This window comes from Typopeltis vanoorti, chromosome 17 (genome assembly GCF_054136105.1).
Source record: "Typopeltis vanoorti isolate ZY-2024b chromosome 17, IOZ_Tvanoo_1.0, whole genome shotgun sequence".
Lineage (NCBI taxonomy): Eukaryota > Metazoa > Arthropoda > Arachnida > Uropygi > Thelyphonidae > Typopeltis > Typopeltis vanoorti.
The window spans coordinates 42,646,456-42,659,546 of NC_143565.1; the positions used below are offsets into that span (position 1 = coordinate 42,646,456).

At 33.7% G+C, this 13,091-nt stretch overlaps 1 protein-coding gene across 5 annotated transcripts in view; it reads left to right on the top strand.

Moving 5' to 3' along the window:
* The window catches only part of LOC150097323 (septin-9-like), a 248,179-nt gene that overhangs the window by 149,378 nt on the left and 85,710 nt on the right, over nt 1–13,091 (top strand). The gene's annotated exons all lie outside the window — the stretch shown is intronic.

Sequence of the window (13,091 nt, forward strand, 5' to 3'; positions counted from 1 at the left end):
GATACCTCATTTAATTATATTTAAATATAAACAACAGAATTAACAGAACAAAAATGCCGAACGATCTATGCAGATGACGGTGTCGTTTCTGTATTGGAAATTTATCCACGACATGCTGATTTATTAAATATGTGCTAAATAAGTAAAATAACAATTTATTAAAAATTCCGATCTACTTTCCGAATTAACAGTACATATTTTGATATGTTTAGTTTCCTTATTAGAATCTTATCCGTATTGGTTTATTTAATGGTGTCTGAAGTAAGCTTATAGTTTCTTATATTAAAATTTAATAAAATTATCATTTAATCCAGTTATTCCCCTTAATGCAATGTATTCATGTGTTTAATTTTCCGTAATCTTTTGTTGTATAATTTATATAATTAATATTAAAACGTTGAATAAGAAAACGAACAAACAAAAAATAAGATAGTGATTGTGTGTGGATGGAGAATTAAGGAGTGTAGACAGTGGGTTGTGTGAAGTGGAGTGTCTTCCCGCGTGAGTTCTTAGAGGAGTAAAGTAATAATATATTGTTAGTTAACTTGTGCAGTCAAACCAGCCTATGTAAGCATTTGGTTTTAAGTCATTAATAACCAGTCCTTTTCCTAATATGTTCCTCAGTAATTTTGGGTTATTGGAAATTTATTTAGGAAAAGTGCGTTATCATGATTACATAGTTTTGTGTTCCTCATCCTTTTTTTTTTTTCACCTGATAAATGTAAAAAAATCACGTCTCCCTTAAGCTGTCTTTCCTCAGTAATTTTACATTAATTTCAAAATGAATTAAATAAAAACAGTGGCTAAAAACAAATCAGAGCAGTATGTTTTCCTGCATTGTTTTTCTATTTTTTAAAAACAAGCAAACAGAAAAACATTGCAAAATTACTGAACCATACAACTGACCATTATGTCAGTGCTGCTGTCAGAGTACTGACATAATGATCAACTTTGTTCTGGAGAAAGTAGAATACCAGAGGACAAATGAGGAGCAATGATGAAGTTAGTATGGAAGATACAAAAGTGAGAATGTTCTGAAAAGAAAGGGCCATTGGAAGCAAATTGATGAGGTTGAAATAGAAGAAATTGGATGTTGAAGGTGAATGATGGCAGCAGAACTCTCGACACGTAGAACAAGGATGAATAAAATAAAAGTAAAAAAAAAACTTATTAGCCAGATATTTCAACATGAAAATGACATGCCATGATCAATGGCATGGTGGCTAATATGTACAAGGTAGAACATTAACAGTGGATTATTTAAAAACACACTTTGACCAGCATGATGGTATAAATAGAAATGTGATGTGGGCAAGATGTAGTAACTGATATACAGATGAATACTTTTCCTGATTTTTGGAAAGAGGAGGCAGTCATTCAGATTCAAACGAGGATATTCAAACATTAGCTTCTATATACAAGTAGCCCAGTCATGAAGATAATTCGCTTTGCTTACACTTAGATAAATAAACCAAGAATATATTTTCTGCATCTTTAATTTATAGTATAACCAAGTGAAACAAACTTTCAACACAACTTGTTGGTATCTGTCACTAATCCTTTGAAGCTATCAGTTTGTTTTCCATCATTCTTATTTCAATATTAATTTTTCACGTTGTATACTATTAAATTTTCTTGCAAATTCCAATACAATTACTGTATAAGCATTCCTCTATGATACCATATTCTTAAATGTAACTAGATTATTGAATCGAGACCTCGCTGGCCTAGTTGGCTGAGTGGTTAGTGTATCCGCTCTTCAGCCAAAAGGCTGTGGGTTTGAATCCCGCTGTGGGCATGGATGTTTGTGATTATCTGTGAAAATACTAGTGGTGGTGGACGGTAGATTGCGTTGGTGTAGACAGAGCTGTAGAGTAGGTGCCCTCCCTTGAGGAATCTGGATTCCCTGGAGGTGTCATGTAATAATAATAATAAAGTCATGCTGTCTCCCCTAATCTTATATTCTAGCCCTAACTAATGCTTCTAATACCTTCACCATCATTTCTGAAATAAAAACCAGTTTATATTTCAATTTTGGATCTCTTTTACCCATATCCATTAATACTATCTTCACCTACTTACTTTTCAAGAGCTGTTGCTGTTGCAAGACTTTTCTTGAACAACAGTGTTTGATCCTTAATGCATTTAATATACACAGTGATATCGTATTCAATCCCATGGCTTTATTTATGTCGTGCTTGAAATACCTCATATACCAATGATATAATCACGTAATCACAAGAAAGATATTTATTTAACATCATTTCGTCGCAAGTATCCTTAAAACAACAAATCCTCATATACCAGTTTCCCATCTTTCTTCGCACTTGTATTCAATACTTTCCTCCTCTGCCAATGTGAATATGTTAACAAAATATTCATTCAACATCTCCACTCTCTATCAGCATCATGTTACTGCTGTCACCAGTAGCTATTGGCCAAACTTCTCTTTTCCTTTCACTGGATTTCATAACTGAACTTTCAAGAATTGCATTTTCTTGATCTTTTTATTTGCTAATTTCTCTTCTCTTACTGTACTATCACCCCCCCCCTCTCTTTGCTTTATGGTCATGTAACATCTGATAACAGTTTCTATAGCTCACTCAGCATTAGCAGTGCTATTTGGCTGGGAATACATGTTAAAATCATGTCTAAGGATGTAAATAGCCTTTATAAGGGCATTTCAACTAATGATATATTAGCTAGTCTCATATAGAAGTGACAGGTTTTCCCCTCCCCAGAACTCATTTCATTCTGCAAGATGGCACAGAGCCACAAAATATGCTTATTCAATAGACATAACAGACTGCAGTAATAAGAGTTAATCATCCTATTTTGATGGTTTTGGTTTTAAAAGCTTGCATGGTGTGGTGATACATGCAAGTAGAAACAAACAATGAATTGTAGATTATTCTCACCATATTTTCTTTACAGCTCTTCATTTGTAATTCCTGATTAATTTCATTGATTTACTTCATTCCGATTCTATCTTCCTTAATCTCCTTTCCATATAGTTTTTCTCTTGCCATTATGGCAGGCCACATTTCACTCAGTGCAGGTAACATGAATATGTCATTCACTTTATTCTGCTCTATCACAAAACACAACATTTACAATCCTCATGTTTTTTTTTTCTGTTGCATGCTGTATTAAATAATGATCCCTAATCTTAGTTCATTTTCCTTATATATGTCCTTTCCTGTTTCCAGTATATATTTTGCCATAGTTGAAATATCCCATATTTACTACTCTGTTTATTTGCCTAAGCAACTGTCATCCTCTTCAACTTTCACATAGCCTATAGCAATAACCCATTGCCAGCTAGGTTATTCAAGTTTGAATCCTTGCTGTGGGCATTGGTGTTTGTGAATGCCTCCTTGCTTGTTAGAGGCATGAAGTGGCATATAAAAGTGTACCATGTTTGATCTCTAGAGGAAAGGTTCTGGATTTTATATATATATTCTAAGCTTTAGTCCATTCATAGTACTAATGTACTACAGGTTTACAACCCTTTGTGAGCAGGACTCACATAAAAAAACAGCATATTCTGTTCACCTCAGTGTTTTCTTGCCATCATCTTTTTGGTTCTTCACTCTGTACAAATTCATCTCTCTCTGTCCACTGCCACAAACTTCTCACATGTAGTTTTAATACTACCAGCATTTATAAATAAACAGAACCATTTACTTCCAAAATTATCAATTGCATCACTTCCAGTTTCTTCACCCATCTCATTACTGGTTTGAATTGTCTTCCAAATCCTCAGTGCATCCTATATTTACTGTTTTTGCCAGCATATAAGGCACTTGCTTTTACCACTTCTAAGATCATCTCTGTAGTCTTATCTCTTTATATTGTAACTCACTTCACATTTTCTCTGTGATGTTCTCTGCTCGCTAATATCATTTACAGACTCCCACGTCCCTAACTCAACAGATTCCTTTTGTTACCTGATAGCAGTCTTCAACCTATGCAATTTCTCCTTTGTCATGCAGCTACCTTCAAACTTATCTCAAACATAAAAAGTCTATGCATTCTCTATCCACTCCTGTAATCTAGCAAACATTGATCAGAATGCCTGCTTGCCTCTTCCTTGGCTTAAATAGAGATTGTTGAGTTTTACATCTTGGAAACTCAGATTTTTCTTCCTGCAAATCAGGCAGATTGACCAGAAGAACACAGTTAACAGACATAATACATTGACCTTATATCCTTATTTGCTTCAGTTGTAATTCAGATAACAACTGGTTCCTTGATTTTTCACTGTCATACTTGCATAACAAGCTCTCTGTTCTGCCTCACGCTTCGTTGTCTCACTGCTCCCAACACCACTTATAAATCTTATGCCAGTTAATGTTAGAAGTTGCCTGCTCAGTTTTGGCAGTGGTGTAATTTAACTTCATTTAGTGTGGGCATCTCTATGCTAAATACAGTGCTTAATTTGTGTACTTGAGTTAATGTTTGCTGTATATGTTACTTGAAAGAAAAAATGTCCCTTGTGGTAGCTAATTTTATATAGTTAAAGAAGCATTGAAATAAAAGTTTTTCACATATGCAAGTCCACAATTTATATATATATATATATATATATATATATATATATATATATATATATATAAATAAACCTTTTGATATTCAAACCTCATGAATGACAAGTGAGCATTCTATGCTATTAATTCTTTCCCAAAGAAAAACATTTTCCAGTAACAGAAATAGATTAGCAGTAGCAACTGTGTTGAATCATTAGTTTCTCTACACATAGCAAGACAGTACCAAGGATAAACTTTTCACTTCTCTTGAAACTCTGCTCCTATTTTTCAGTAGGGGAAGCAATGCTAGCTAGTTTGTGCATTAGTGCACGAGTTTCCTAAATGATCTAGTTGAGATGGGGATGTTAATTTGATTGGATATCAACATTCTGAAAATAGAAATAAAGTGTTGGTATGTCATACCACTGCAAGCACTGAAGACTGTTCAGTGAGGTTTTATTGATGCTTCATTGATAAACAAGAAACCATAAAAAAGCACTTTTGACCTTATGGATTAGGTCATTTCTTTGTTGTACCATCCTCTGAACCATTTAATTCTTTCTCTGTTTTTCTGAATCTGAGATGATTTTATTTTATCTTATTTATTCTGTAGATTTCTCATGATTATTTTAGTGTTCAAGATTTAGTTGAGATGAATTTCATTATCCACATAGGGTATATATATATATATTTTAAATCTGTGTTCTTTTTTCCTTCTCCAGTCTAGCATCATTGTTTCGATATGAAGTAGTAAAATGTTGGGTAACAGTGGTATAATACCATACTGCAAAACTGCCACATGCAGGAGTGCTTGGGAATCATATAAAAGCTGTGAATGGAAGGTGGGTCTTCCTATTGAAAACTTGTTGCAGGTTGCTGAGAAATCAATTCTGTCACTGAGGAATCAATTCTGTTGGATAAAGACTCCTTGTATTAAACTCTTAACTAGTTATGATTCATTATTTGACCTGTCTTTTATGTTTATATAACTTTTTATATTAAATATTTTTTTTTTGTTTTTATAGCGAGTATTAATATTCCTGAATTCTGTAAGGACATATATTAATTTTTTTATCTGATTTACAAGTTTGCAAATGCTTTTTTTTATTGTGAATGCATGCAAGTTTTTTTCCATTTGTTTTAAAATGAAAATTACATTTGTATATCTGCCTTTCCTAAAAAAACCATTCTCTCATTGCAGTTACTTTTCAATGACAGAAATATTTATATGTTTTTAGTAAATCTTATAGCATGCAGTTTTTTTTTTTTTTTTTTTTTTTTTTTTTTAATTCCATCTGGTCCTTCTATTACTGTTTTGGTGTACTCTCTCTCCTTCAGCAGATTGTATTCAAACTGAAATAAGATTTAAACTTCAGTTTTAAACTTGGTTACCACGTCATAACTCATACGAGTTATGACGTGGTAACCCAGCTTAGTATCCATTACTAAGCTGGGTAATGGATACTACCCAGCTTAGTAATATATATATTACTAAGCTGGGTAGTAATATATATATATATATATATACAGGGTGTTCGGGATAAATTTGACAGTTTCGTAAGGAAAAAGAAAATCTTCTTTGTATCTATTAAATTTAATGAATTGACAAAAAAACATTACAGGCAGAGTTAATTACAATACTATCAACAAGATTTACTCAAAATAACCACCATTAGCATCGATCACAGCTTCAATTCTGCTTCGGAACCTCGAACAAGCTGATGCTACAGTCTCCCTGGGAAGGGCCGCAAAAACTGTTTTAATTTTATCCATTAACTGGGCTTTTGTATTACTGGAAGTGCGATTGGTGTCTTTTTCAACTGCGCCCCATACAAAATAATCCATGGGGTTAAGGTCTGGGGAGTTTGGAGGCCAAACATTTGGACTGGTGAAGTCGTAGAAATTTTCAGACAACCATTTTTGACTTTTCCCAGAGGTGTGGCAAGGGGCCGAATCCTGCTGCCATACATACGGCCTACCATTGGCTACCCTTGTTATCCAGGGCTTGACTACAGTTAGCAACTCCACGAACAAAGCCCGAATTCCAATGCCAGGGTTCTTCAACACCTGTTCCTGCAGATTTGCGAGGAATTCTGCTGTACGAACGCAATCAGATCGTCTGCTAGGGATCTTTCTTCTTGCTACATCCTCGTAGTCACCATTGCAAGTCTCTAGTTCATGCCTGATTGTTTTTACTGTATTCAGGGAGCATTGGGCAGCAGTCGTAATATCCTTATTTTGATGGCGGGCACGAATCATCATGATACAAGTTATTCTCTTCCATGATTCAGGTGGGTTCCAGCTATCCATCCTTTCTGACATCTTGTATATGAATGAAGAAGGGTCCAAACTTTTAAATGAAGAGAAGTGTGTGTTAATACATGTAACTTACGGAAAAATATAATTAATTATAAATATGTCAAATTTATCCCGAACACCCTGTGTGTGTATATATATATATATATATATGTGTATATATATATATATATATATATATATATATCGTTCTGTATATCTAATTAATTACAGATAAAGGATATATAGGCAGTACCTGGCTTGTAGATGGATTACATTCTCAGGGACCATCTGTAAGTTGGAATGGCCACTTAAGTTGATCATATACAATAGAAATTTACCATATAAATGAGAAGTATCTTTATTTGTAACGTTAAGGGCTAAAAATACATGCTAAATAGCATAAATAAATTAAGAAATCATAAATTTAAAATATGTAAAGTACAGTTTATAAGATTAAAATTTCGTAAATAGAAAGAACAGTTTTTCTTTTATACATATGCTTGGAAGTTTTTTTTCTTTTTTTCACTTGGTTAGACTATAAATTATATATTTGGTTTAATCCTTTATCCAAGTGTAAGCAAACAAAGTTTGCGCCTGAAGTACCTTCAGGACAGGGGAAACTCGTGGTAAAGGTGGTATAAGTTCTCATTACTTGCCTTAGTATTTCCCATAATGCAAAGCACATCTCCTTGGAGACGTATAATGCTATGCATTAAGGGAAGGCCCACTACCCAGACTGGTTTCGACCTTTATTGAGGTCTCATCAGCATGAGCCAGACCCAGTGGTGGTGATACCAAGGTGGAAGTAATGGAGAAGGCATATTTACCTATACGAGTTGCCAAAAGGTGTCGCACCTTATTATTAAATTACTCTGGATTAGAGAAAATTGTTGGAATACATCTCCACAAGGAGATGTGCTTGCATTATGGGGGATACTAAGGCAAGTAATCTTATACCACCTTCACCACGAGTTGCCCAGTAGTGAAGATACTTCAGATGCAAACTTTGTTTGCTTACACTTGGATAAAGGATTAAACCAGTGGTGGCTTGTGCACAAGCACTGTGACATTGCAAGTCCCCCCATGGAAAAAATTAGTTTTATTTGTGTTTATAAATAATAATAATGCTTACAACGTTATATAAATGCGATACAGCATGTTAAAGTTACAGCTTATGTTTCGACATTGATTGAATAGGTAAGGTAATAATTGGAATTGTTCGATTAATGCTTTAGATTATGAAACAAATGGAGAAGTGTCTGAATTATTACATTCGGCCAATTAGACTCGCCGATATTCGTTTGCACTTGTTACGTGCACATGTTTGCACATAACAAGTGAATCTGACACTGTTCTCTGAGCAGTGTCGATATTATTTGACACCTCCAAGGAGTCCAAAGACTCATCGAGGGAGAGTGTGCCAACAGCATCAAACGATTGGTCCCCTTCCAACTACTAACTGCGCTCAAACTTACTTAACTGAGCCATTAGTAGCAGAGGCTCTACCAATCGACCAACGTGTCTTTACAGATAAATTGTATTCTTGCGCGCATTATTTCTGAGAGATACAAAACTTTTATTATTGGTGTGTGTACGTGGTGAGGGTGAAATATTTTTGGTAAATCTTATTTTATTCTGTTAAAATAACATATAATTATTTATTTATTATAGATACAAGGCTGCATTATGACGAATGTCATTGTCGAAAATATGAAAAGAATTATATTTTCTCAATTATTATTACATGAAAAAACATAAATAAAGGTCATCCTCCTCCAGATATTATTATTAGTCAGAAAGGAATAAGTAAAAATAAAAAATTAAAAAAATATTATTTTTAATTAGGTAAAAATTAATTATTTTTCTTATTTTGTATATGCAGTATCCCCACTTAAAATTTTCACTGGCCGCCACTGGATTAAACTAAATACATGTAATCCTCGTATAACGCGGATGTTAAGTTCCATAGAAATGGCGTGTTATATAAATCGCGTTATGCGAGATTCACATCACAAAAAAAGTAGGGTAAGGTTCCAAAATCTTTTATTTAGATTATATAAACAATGACATATCCAACAAAAATATATTTTTATTTAATTCAGGGAAGTCATGTAAGTTGAGAAAACATAAACTATGAAACAAATGCATAGTATAAAATTATAAAAAAATTATAAATTGTACTTAAAACTTTATTGCATATAATGCATAAATGTTTTAGGCAAAATAAAATGAAGTGCATATTTTAATCTTCATCACTCTCTTCAAAACTAACATTTCATAGATGTTCTTTATTTATGAGTTGCCAGACGTCGTCATCACTTGAAATCTCTTGGACATCATTTATATAATTCTCATTGCATACTTAAGCTGATTTAGTTATCAAGAAGTCAGTAATAAGACCTTGCTTACCAGTATGCTGCAATTTTTTATTGAGTTCATAATACAGAGCTAAACAAATATTCGATTGTCTCGTGAATTTTCTGGAGCACTCCATTGAGAGATCATTATCCATAAAATAACTTTCTTGCCAAGTTCAATCCTTTTGCTAATTTCTTTAATGGATTCATCGCAATCAGAATCTTCAGAAGAACTTTCCCTGCCATTTGGTTCAACATCATCTATTAATTGTACCAGTTCCTCTTCATTTAAATTTATTTCCCCATCAATTAATTCACTAATTTCATTTTCAACCATATCGCAAAAGCGCTCTAAGTGGCCATTACTATAAAAATAAATTTTTTACATAAAAAAAAGCATTACATATTGTATCTAAGTCGCCAAAAAATAAAGTGCTCAGCTTGAGATTAACACACTTATGATTTTTAATGCACTTTTCAATTGCAGGAAGCAATTGACGTACATGCGTGCTAAAGGGTATTTCTCCTAATATAAATTCAGTACTTTTAACTACATGCGCGATACAGGCAGACGAAAATTTGACAATGAGTTTTATGTCTCACGTTGAAAAATATATGAAAAGATAAAGGGTTACTACAGTTTGTAGACTGTCTTATATCAAAACCACATTGTATAAGTACCGCGTTGAACAAGGGTTACTACAATTTGTAGACCGCGTTGTATAAGTACCGAGTTATACGATGGTTACTTGTATATAATTTATAGTCTAACCAAGTGAAAAAAAAAAAAACTTCCAACATTTCTCTAATCCATAGTAATTTAATAATAAGGTGTGACACCTTTTGGCAACGCTTATGGGTAAATATGACTTCTCCATTACTTCCACCTTGGTATCACCACCACTGGCTCCCACTGATGAGACCTCAGTAAAGGTCGAAACCAGTAGTGGCCCTTGCATTAATGGAAGGGCCACTACCGGTCTGGGTAGTGGCCTTCCATTAATGCATAGCATTATACATATCCGCAAGGAGATGTGCTTTGCATTATGAGAGATGCTAAGACAAGTGATGAGAACTTATATCACCTTTACCACGAGTTTCCCTAGTCCTGAAGATACTTCAGGCAGAAACTTTGTTTGCTTACACTTGGATAAAGGATTAAACTAAATATATAATTTATACATATGCTTCCTTAACTGGGAAATGAAACATACGTCCTGTTATTTTAGTGATAGTTAATTTCATGAACAAGAAAGAAATCATGGAAGTGCCTTTTGAATCATTATAACCATTCGACATTGTCAGTTTAAAGTCGCATGATAAACTTGTATTGCCTTGTTGACCACCTTCTATTTCTTGATAATATTCAATTTTATCTCGATCAACCTTACAGCAATGAATGAGCCTTCATCATGGGATGGCCAGTATGTTGCCAACAATGCTATCTTGCTGAGAAGTTTGTAGGAGCTTACAGAATGGGTATAGCGAATTTGCACAGAGTGAAGAATCAAGAAGATGATAGTGCTGAGAAAATATTAATATGAAGTTGCATTATTTCAGTGTAGGTTTTTTCCTGACATAAGTTGCATCTGTATAAGTTGGGAACTATCCATACTTTGCCCATAGATGTGCTATAGGTTTTGCAACTTCTCATGTGTTGCATCGATATTTAAGAAAATTAATATGATATCCTATGTTAATATTTTATGTATCAATCCCATACATAAGAGCTTTCAGAAATCATAGTTGACAATGGCCTGAAAGAGGAGATGCTGCTTTTGGTGGATTTACAATTGAACTATGAATCAACGTTGAACAGCTGCCACTCATTTTATTTTGGATTTAGAGGAAAGTTGAAGTGTCAGTGAAATAGCATCCTGTAGAGCAGCAGTGCTTCTAGAAGTCATAAGACAGAAACAGATTTGTGAGATTGTGGTTCATGAGGTAAGGGAGGGAGAGAGGGTGGGATTCACCACTTAGCTGAACTGGTTTCTTCTGAACTGCAAATATTTTGATGGCTCATTTAGTTTTATTTTAGTAACATATTCCTAATTCAGGAAATGAAATTAAATCCTGAACTATATTATATAATTTACCATTGATCCTATCTTCACTAATTCCATTCCAAATTATTATTATTTTTTTGTTAAAATTCTGTCTAGCTCTTCCATTATTATTATTTCAGTATACATTCTTTTTCAGGTGATTGCCTCTATCTGCTGGCTATTATAAAGAGAACTAAAAACTATCATAGATCTAAGGAAGGACTAGCTATAGCATATTCAGATTGGAAAGGAATTTCATGTTATATTTTCAAATCTATTTAATCTTTATTGACAGAGTCTATTAGTTTATTATAATGCTATACTATAGCTAGTCCTTTCTTAGATCTTCTCTTTATAATAGCCACCATATAGAGGTAATTAACCAAGGTGGACTAAAGGAAATCCCAAGAGTTCTTTTATTATATGGCACCTAAAAGGTCAAATGATTATGGAAAGATAACTGTTAATGGATGTAGATGGTAAGAAGGTCATAGTAGTCAATTTGAGTTAGTGATCACTTTGAAGATGAATTGCCCATATAGAGACAAAGCAGCCTGATGGAATGGGGACTAATATGGAAATAGATGTAGATGAACTGGAGGGAACTCCTTGGGATATTGCAAAATCAAGATGTGGATATAACAGTAGAATTATGTGGAATATCTACCCACATGTTATGAGGAATTGATAGAATTGGCAGTACCTCTGACCAGGTTGTTTGTAAGTTTCAACAGAGCCAAGGGAGTAGAAAGAGGGTGAAATAGCTTCAGGATGGGCAGCAAACCTTAGGGCTAAGTATTTCAAGATGATGGCTAATGTATTAGTTGGTTAAGGTCAGAATTCAGGAATGCATAGGAAGCCCCAATTTTTGAGATGGAAGTCTTAAATTAATCATTTTCTTAGCTTTCTAGAATCATACATATTACATATGTATAATATGTATGGAATTTGTGTGTGTGTGTGTGTGTGTGTGTGTGTGTGTGTGTGTGTATATGTATGTATGTATGTACAAATTCCTGATATGTAGCCTCAATGGGATGTGTACAGGATGTTATGCTAGTACTGCATGAAAAGTTTAATCACTACTAACTTACTGTTGAAAGTTTTCCTCCAAATTAATTTATCAGGATTATTTCATTTTTTTTTTATTAATGGAAACTAGAAGCACTCTGATGCAATCATCTGGAATTTGACTTTCTGGCTCTTACATCTTGATTATGCAGTAATCCAGATGTAAGAGCAAGTAGCTGCAAGATGTTTATTTATTTTTTATTTTATTTTATTGACCTCCGTGGTGTCACAAGACTCATTATACCTCCAGATTTCAGCATTTCTGGTTAAATATCATCTACATCAATTGCCTTTCCACATTTGAGGTTTTCTATGTCTTTTACTTCTAGTATTGATATGTACTCATGATTGCATTCCATTGGAATGCTTTCTCTTACTGCTTTATTACTTCTTACTTTGGTTAGCAATCTTTTAAAGTAAGTACCCAAAACATCTAGAATACTATTTTCAATTTATGTCACTTAACTCTAATTCCTTTCACAGTACTCTCTTCTCCATGCTTAAGTTTTTTCAACAACCTTTGGAACATTTTGCCACCTTCTTGATATTTATCTTCTACATTCTTACCAAAATCTTCCATAATTTTTGTTTCATTTCATTATTTTTACACATTACTTTGTCTTCTTACATTTTTCTGTGTATTTTCTCAGATGTGCTGATTTACTTGCCAGAAACTCTCTTCTTTTCCTTGACTGCCTCTATAGCTTCCTGAATCTTCTTTGCATAGAGTTCTGATGGCTAAATCAATGTTTTCTTCAGTTCGTCACTGAGTCTCTTCCAAGATTTGATTC